The following is a 9,840-nucleotide window of genomic DNA, read 5'->3' on the forward strand; positions in this document are numbered from 1 at the left end:
GATGTCGTATTGCTGTATTCTTAATTGCAAGCAATGATTGGCACTTTGTTACACAAATCGTTTTTTGTTGTTTCTTTCATTTTTTCTCGTTGCTGATTATGTTATTTTTAATGTCTACTCGAATATTGTGCTGTTATACAATTATGCCTTTAAAATGAATGAGGAAGACATGGCTCTTAAAAACGAGGCTTACTCCTCAACAGTTTATATGTGCCTGTACTAAGCCAAGGGTTCATAGCCAAAAGGTGTCGTTGATTGTTGTCTGCAATAATTTGTTCTTCTTTTTAATAATGTGCCTTAAATGAAATCACTCGTTTTTAAATTTTTATTCACTCCGTTACACTTACCTGGTATGTTAACATAATTGGCTATTCTCTCCGATATTTGGTGTTATCTCGCTCAAGCGCTTAGCTGATCTTTTAAAAATCATCTACATCTATATCAGTTAAGCGCTAAGAACCTCAGTCTTCTTTCCGGCGAAAATCCAGCCGGTCGTGTTTTCTCTCTGAGAAAATACATTGAAATTTATTAGTTTATGAGTTTAGAAGTCTTAAAATAATTTGCATTATGGCAGAAGTCGATATAAACAGTTCAAATAACGAAGACGACGTTTTGCAGGAACGTCCCACTTTGTCAACTGACGCGAACGAAACGACAAAGATGGCGGCTCGTACTCGTTCTTCTTCTTCGTCTAAGACAATCAAAAGCAGGTCTACTAAGAAAAAGGACGACCAGCTTGACGCTTTAGAACAGAAATCGGAAAGCAGGTTTGCCCAATTTGATTCAAGGTTAGATAAAATATGTAATTTTAGGAAACTAGTCAAAACCCTGGCACTTCGGGTGAGCAGGTACCAAATGTTTCTACTTGTGATCAACAGGATAGCGGCTCTACGGGAACGCGCAGACCTTTTCAAGGAACACAAACTCCTTATGTAAATTTGCCTACAGATAATGAGGCAGAAAAAAATTTACATGGAGATGTTATGTCTCTGGCACCAGGTCGTTGAGAGAGACTTAACATTGTGTTATTCTCAGATGAAGATGGGACTCAATGAGAAATGACAATGAAAACCATAATACTGTAGCTAGATTCATCAAATATTTAAAGTGTCAAGAAACTGAGGAAACAGACTCTGGTATTGACAATCTTAAACAGTTATTTGGTGACGACGCCAAAACTAAATCAGTTTCTAAGTCAGTTGGCCTTGTTTAAGACAAAAGTCAGATTGACATTCTTTCTGGATCATGGCATTGTGAAAAACGAGAAAAGATAACTGCATGCAACGAGCAATATAAGTTGTGTTATCCAGTTCATGAAAGTTCTGAAAAACATTTGATTATACCTAGTCTAGAAAGCTTTATATCAGACCTACTTGTTAAAAAACATTTTACAATTTCTAGTAAGAAAAAGACTTTATATACACCTTTTCTAAAATCAGTAGAAAATTGGCTTATCAAGGACAAGCTGCTGCAAACATGGGTATTGTTTCATCGTCTTACATGCAACAGGCATTAGGTATATTATTAGAAACATTATTAGACAAAGAGGTGAATATGGATAGGGCAGGACAACAAGTCCGTGGTATTTTTGCTATGTCAACAAAAAGTGTTGATCAGGTTGCAAGAGCAGGTGCTTTTCATCACTTTTTTAGAACTAGTAATGAAAGATACTGGGTTAAATGATATAAAAGAACTTAAAATTTTTTTAATTGCTTTACCACTTTCAAGCAATGGAGTGTTTGGTGTTAAGTTTTAACAAACCTTGAAAGATAGGATAGAAAAAGACAAACAACTTCAGGAATTGCTTCCTGAGTTACATATTGGAAATAAACCTGGGTCTTTTCTGGGTAAAAGAAAAACACTGCTTCTTATGTTTGACAAGCAAAACATGTAAAACAAAATGTTAATCAGAACAGTTTTAAATCAACTCCAAGTACTCAGCGTTCTTTTTAGATAACAAGCACAGATTCAAGACCTGACAAGAGTGACAATAAGTGTGAGAAAACAGGAACTATTTTTTTTACAGCACATTTTTTCCTGTCCCCAAAAAGACAAGGGACATGAGACCAGTAATAGATTTAAAACCCCTCAACAAGTATCTACGAAAACAACATTTCAAAATGGATTCCCTTTCTACGGTTCTCAATATGTTGAAACAAGGAGATTGGGGAATCAATCTGGACTTGAAGGACGCATATTTACACGTCCAAATTTACAAAACACACAAAAAATATCTGAGGTTTGTCTAAAAAGCGAAAGAGCCCAAAGAGTTTTTACAAAAATTGTTGCAGTAATAGCTGCTCATTTGAAGTCAAGTGGCATAAGACTGATTGTCTATCTAGACGACTGGTTCCTTCTGAATCAGGAAAAAAGTCAAATAATATTAGATCGAGAACTAATACTCAATCTTCTTGTCGAACTAGGATTTATAATAAACTTTAAAAAGTCCACTATGGATCCATCACATCAGAAAACATACTTAGGGCCAATGTTTCTTTAGAATCTGGGGATCGTTTTGCCAACAGAGGAAAGAACGTCCAAATTAATAACTTCAGCCCAGGCAATGATCATTCAAAATCAAGTAATAGCCAGAGATTTTCTTCACCTTCTAGGGATAATGTCATCCTTCATAGAAATAATTCCCAATGCCAGATTACACATGAGACCTGTTCAAATACATTTGTTGAAATTTTGGAAACCAGTTTTTCAGAATCTGGAGTTCAAAGTCCCAATTACTGCACATATATGAAGTCATCTAAAATGGTTGTTAGATCAAACCAACATAGAAAAAGGGGAGATCATTGAAACCCTTGGAAACCCATGCCACTGTGACAACGGATGCCTCAACATCAGTTGGTTGGGGAGGTCACATGGGGACTCAGATTGCACAAGGAACCTGGAACCTATCCGAGAAAAAAACTCCATATCAACTGCTTAGAAATGGAAGCAGTGATAAAAACGATAAAACACTTCTTATCCCAACTGTGGGGGAGGGGAAATGTATTAATACGTTGCGACAACTCAACGGTGTTACAATATATCAATCGTCAAGAGGGAACAAAATCAATGATTTTTTGTCTAAAAACTTGGGGATTATGGAATTTGGCAATCGATCATCAGATTCAATTGAAAGCAGTCCACATTGCGGGCATACCAAACATTCTAGCGGATTTATTGTCGAGAAACAAAATAAGACACACAGAATGGACACTAGAAACATCTATAGTGCATATAATATTCCTAAAGCTAGGATCACCAATAATAGATCTGTTTGCATCAATCCACAACAAACAAACTCAATGTATTACCACGTGGTTTCCTCACAACCAAGCTATAGACGCACTGTCAATTCCACGACAGAATATGTTCGGGTATGAATATTCTCCAATAAGCCTATTTCCAAAAATTCTACAACACATGTCCCAGTACAGGCGTCAAATTCTTCTAATATCACCACATTGGCCAAGAAGACCCTGGTACCCAGACCTGTTGAAAATACTAGTAGATTACCCTTTAAAAATTCCAATTAAAGGCAATCTTTAACATCATTCAGAATCAAGGATTCATCATTCCGATCAAGAAATATTCAATCTAACGGTATGGCCTTTATCAACAGACTCTTTAAAAAGAGAGGCTTTTCCAAGGACACTAGACATTTATTGTTATAATTAACTCAAAAAGATTATTTTGGAAAATTCAAAAAATTCTGTAGCTGGTGTAATGAAAGGGAAATTGATCCCTATATTGCCTCTTTGACAGAGGTAGCTGATTTTTTGATAGGTCTGTTTACTAGGGGACTTCAATATAGAACAATAGCTGGATATAGGTTCATGTTATCTACAGTATTACCGCCTACAGAAAAAAATCACGTAGGCCAACATATATACATAATAAGACTTTTAAAAGCTGTTTTCAATTCAAGACCACCTAGAATTAGATTTTTACCAGAATGGGATCTTCTGAAAGTTTAAGACACAAATGTCAAAAATAGGGACACAGCAGTCAACATTGTTATCAATAAATTTATTAACAGGTTGTTGGTATTCCAATTGGCACTAATTGCGCCTCTGAAATACAGACTTATTTGGGTACTTTTATGAATCGAGGTTTATGACCTAACTCAATAAACACCCGTCTAAATTACATTTAATTTACAGGTATTCGATAAACGTAAAAAAAGTCAGATTTAGAAACGAGTAATATGATGTATGCAAATAGTTAAAAAGAAGAACAATTTATTGCAGACAACCATCAACGACACATTTGGGCTATGACCCCATGGCTCAGTACAGTCATATATAAACTGTAGAGGAGTTACCCTTGTTGTTGAGAGCAATGTCTTTCCCTTTCATTATATATGGCATAATATTATAACAGCACAATATTTTAGTAGACATTAACCATGTTGAAAATAACATTATCAACTACAAGAAGAAGGGAAAAAACAACAAAAACCTTTTATTTTGTGTAACAAAGTACCAATCATTGCCTACAATAAAGAATACAGTTAAGCGACATCATCATAAAATAACCATTCCGTGACAAGAACAAAAAAACATTACTATATCTTTCAACCTTGAAATGTCAAATAAACAATTGTGTCCTAGAACTTAAAAACAGAACCATCGATTATAAAGAAGTTTAAATGTTAAAAGCTAATTATTTTGAAACATTTGTTTTCAAATGTGATTGATTAAGTTAGGGGAAAAAATCGAAATGAAAAGACAAGTGTAGTCATGGTACGAGTCTATACATTTATAGCTTAAACATTAAACCCGTAAAGTGAAAAACGTTAAAATAACAACATTATTTAATCATGACAAACAAACAAAAACCTTGACACATTTCCTTGAAAAGCTTAAACTACATGAACTAATAGTTCCCTACTTTTGTCTTCTGATCAATCTCAGAGAACCAGAGGAAACTAAAACAATTTTATTTCTTACATGTCAAAAATTGTAAAAATATGATCTCATTATTTGTCTGGAATAAATTTAATGACGTCGGCATTGTTGCTGTGAAAAAAAAATTTGGTGCGATACTCCCTATAAATGCTACAAAATATTTTTTTTTTATATTTTGAATTGAAAATGAAAGGAGAGAAAGAACAACCCAAATCGATTTCAGGAAATGGTATCTGATAATTCATAGAAATAACTCAGTTCTACTTTAGAGTTTTAGTTTAAAATTGAATTTCATATGGATCACGTTTCTTCATGGGAAACAAATCTGTCATGATATTTTGAATAAATTGAATTATTGCAAACATTTATATATTGTACTTTACCGAGCATTACGATGAAAGACTTCCAAAAACCAGCTGTTCTTTAGGGTTTTAAAAAAGTGAATCCAGTTTACAAAATTAAGAAGCTCATCTCTAGGACAATACATCATTCACAAATGATAGCGGACATGTTCCGTATGTCTAAACTACACTATCTTTCCTTTTTCACAAATGTGACTCACTGAATTAGACGTATTATCGGGTTTGTACTATCATGATCAACATAATGGTTGTCACATGTAGAGCATGATCTACTTACCCTTTCTGAGCACCTGAGATCATCCCATACGTTGTTGGGGTTCGAGTTGTCTAGTATTTATTTTTTCTACGTTGTGTTTATGTATACGAAATATTTTGGCGATTATCATTTTGGCGAATTCAAAACATTAATCAATACCTTTGCATATACACTTTTAAATTTGAGGAATTTATTTTTCCAACGTAGTCGGTATTAGTTTCGGTTTGTGCCCTTTGAACTTAAGGACGCTTAACTATGGCAACAGAATACGCATGCTCGAAATTCCTTTCTGTGATTGGACAAAATGCTGTCAAGGTGGGTGATTAAGTTGTGTTTGAAAAAACGTCTCGTTAATTATATCGTGATGGAAAGCAAGTGAAAAACTATAAATATTTGAACTATATCTTAAAAAGATTTATATTTTTTAAATAATTGTTTCTCCAATAGCTCTTTGCATCCATGACAGCTGTTTATTCGGGACAATTATATAATTTTTTATGTAAACTTTGTTTTACGAACGTACATGACTTTTAGAACGCATTTACGCATGTGAGATTTCCGCGGGGTTTTTGTGAATGTAAACAGAAAAATACGAGGACCGAGAATACTGAACACAAACAGAGAAAACGTTATTTAATGGTAAATCACTTATTTGAACATAATCGGAATATTCACAAAACAATTTGCAACGTTGTTGGTAATGCCTTGATTTTTAGATAGTTAGAGCATTGTTGTTTACAAAATAAAAGTAGTCGAAATGATAGTTTTAAACATCATACAATCATTAAATACGTCGGATATCTTTTTTAAAGATAGTTCTTGTTACGATTTTATTCTATCCGCGAAAATAAGCGAAAGCTGACACCTCGCAAAAATAACCCGCTATGCGGTGTCGTTGTCTGTTTGTCTTTTCGTTTTTAGCCATGACGTTGTCAGTTTATTATCTGTTTATTAGTTTGGATGTCCCTTATTTATAATAAGTAAATCACAAAATTACTGATCTGCGAGTAAAATTCAAAACCAAAATGATAAAACACATCAAACGGATGGACAACGACTGTCATATTCCTTACTTGTTCAGACATCAAGTGATTAATATAAGTTGAAATAACTTGTTTCCTAATCCACTATATATAAAATGGTTTAACCTAAACTAATCCTTTGTTTTCAAAGGTGCAAATGGACTCTCTGAAGGTGTTGAACGAATGGACAACAACTGTCATATTTCTGACTTATTACAGGTATTTTTAAATGTAGAAAATGGTAACAGTAATTGTAAGACATTAAACAAAGTCACATATAAACAACTGAAATATGATGAGAATATTGATCGATTGATAAATCTAGAGAAACATCGAAATAAAATATGAATGTGTTCGTTAATTATGCTAAGGTTTCTACTTTTATGAAAGATATCACTATGGAAGAAGCAGTAAAAAATCAGAAGAAAATTAAGGCATGTCTACATCATAAAATATAATAAAGCAGCACGGGGGAAATTGGAGTACAAAATCAAAATGTCATACCATACTTGAAGATATAGCATTAACTCCAAAAAGAACAAGACTAGTCGATTTGACAGGGTTAAAGAGAGACAAAGGATTTATGTTTTGTCATGACATATATTTATTAGTTATGGCCTTATTATTCGTCTGGAATTCATCAAAGAAAGTGTTCGTTTCGATGTGAATGATCTTTTGTGTTAAATTAACAGCATAATTGTGAAGGAATGCAAGATAAAAAAAAGATGCTTAAGTTATCCTAAAAGTTTGAAAGATTTCAGACATCAGACATAAATAAGACATCAGTAAAAAATTACACACAACACACAAATTATCTACGATTTGCATACAACCATAAAACCAAAATCAAAAACTAACTTGTTTATCTAGAGGCAGTAAACATCTATTAATTGGATTGAAATTGATAATTAGTAACACCAATACATTTAAAGGCAATGAATGATACCAGCCTTGTCTTAACCAGCAATACTCATTTGAAAGTGTTAACTAATCGCATTTTCCTATTGCATGGGACATGTCCGTTGTTGTTTTGAGGTTAACATATTATGTACTATATCATCATTTATTAATTTAAAAGGGAAGTTATATTGTAATTGTAAAAAATATAGAAGTAGTATACCAATGTTCAACATTCATTAAATCGATTTTGCAAGACAAATCCGAGTTACAAACTTCTGATGTTGTCTGTTCTATGATCGGGTTGTTGTCTCCTTGACACATTCCTCATTTCCATTCCAAATTTTAAATAATGCAATCAAAGTTAAAGATCAATTGTGAAGAAAATCCTGTTTTAGATAATAACTACAGTGAACTGACAGGGATTTTTAGAGTATTTTTTGTTCTCCCTAGCTAGGTAACTGCTGAAAGTTTAAGAGACTAACCTTTTGGAATATTTGTTCCTCATGTGTATTTATTAAGACTTCCCCTCATTGCTAAAGCATGTTTACCGGAGGGAGATGGATATGGAGCATTTTAAAGTTATTCGTAGATCTATGCAGTTATCTCCTAACCTAAAGCAACATACATTTTGTTTGTCACATTGTTTCTGTGACTGTTTCAAATATGTTGAACACTGAAGCGTATGGTTCATCTAGCTGTTGCTGTAATGAGCTGTATTGCATGAAGCCACCTCAAACCCTCCGAACTGCATCCGTCTATATGTGCGAATACGTTTTCTGTACAAACACTCAAGAGTCCTTGACTTGAAAGTATGTACTATGCGTTGTTAAGATAAATATGAGAGACCGTCGAAAGAGAGTGCTGCTTAGTCGGCAATTATATGACAAAAGTTCCGCATAGGTTAAGAATAATAAATTAATATTGATTTATAGGTTATTTTAGGAGGAATATTGTACCGCCGCCTTCCTGGTGCTAGAGGCAGCCACCACAGGACACAGGGTCATAAAGAAAAAGGGATTTAAAGGATCTATAAAGTGTAAGGTTCGACGTCCACTATTAACCGTCAGACCAAAACACGTTACAGAAAGGGAAAACGTATACTTGTATTTATATATAATTCTCAGTTATGAAATAAAATATCTGAATAAAATAAGATTTCATATTTTATTAATATCAAAAATAATCCATGCCGGAGAGAATGGGTCTTGCAGGATTCGTCACTGGTCTGGTCAGGTCCCCGGTTAAGTTTGGTCTTACATAGACACACACAACTAGTACATGTTTAATTCAACAGTCAAGTAACAAGGTTGTCACTTATTTTGTATCTTTCTATAATCTCAATTAAAGGATAAAACACCCTTCTACATTATAGAACTAAGAAGACAACAACTCAGTATAACACATTAAATGACATATTAATCATGTCAAAACCGCCAACAGAACTCTTAATGTGCACCTTCATTAGCACTGTCACCGTCACCGGTAAACGTATTTAGCACCGTCACCGTGACCGGTGACTGTATTTGTCACTGTAACCGTCACCCGTATTTAGCACCGTCAACGACACCGACACTCATAAATTAAAACAAAGTTAACTTTCAACGCTTGTCTGTATTTCTCAGACATATTCCAGCTTGTATTTAAGTTTGTCACTACCCATTCATTGTCAAACCAACACTCCGTCGATTCTGTTGTTGTTTTTGTATTTATACTTTCGACGGACCAATGGCACAGCTTGTTACATATTGTTTACCAATCGGCAACCATGGATCACACAAGGGAAATGCCCGTATTGATGATATTGTTTGTAAACATGGATTGATCTTCATCAATAAAGATGGGTTTTGACTTTAAATTTATTAGTAGATCATCAGAACAGTTTTATTTGAGTTTATAGTATAATAAGGTAACTACCGCGAAAATAAGGAATCAGTACGTGAAATAAAACTTTTTAACAAACTAACATACACAAATATGTCATATCATGAAAACAACAGCCAAAATAACAAATTACAAGTCTTTCACTACTTGCAACATTAGACATCTCACTAACATCTATCGTTTATCCTCGATAATTTCAAGAAACTATACAGACATAGGTTTACTATAAACAGGGGGGGGGGATATCGGCATTACAATATATTCTCGAATGAATTTGACGAATAACTAAAGACAGTATGTTTAAAGAAAATCTATTTTACAGTTAGATAGTTTTGTTATCTTACACTGTTGAATGTTTGTTTTTTTTAACTTAACCATTGCTATTGGAAACATAAATGTTATATTGGGAATCCTATCGCTTGAATATACCTATATAAAAACATTATACATAAAATGTATTCTGTGGATTGAACATGTTACAGGGGTGTGTATATTATGACATTTCATATGTCGTT

The sequence above is a fragment of the Mytilus edulis genome, chromosome 13, assembly GCF_963676685.1.
Source record: "Mytilus edulis chromosome 13, xbMytEdul2.2, whole genome shotgun sequence".
Taxonomy (NCBI): domain Eukaryota; kingdom Metazoa; phylum Mollusca; class Bivalvia; order Mytilida; family Mytilidae; genus Mytilus; species Mytilus edulis.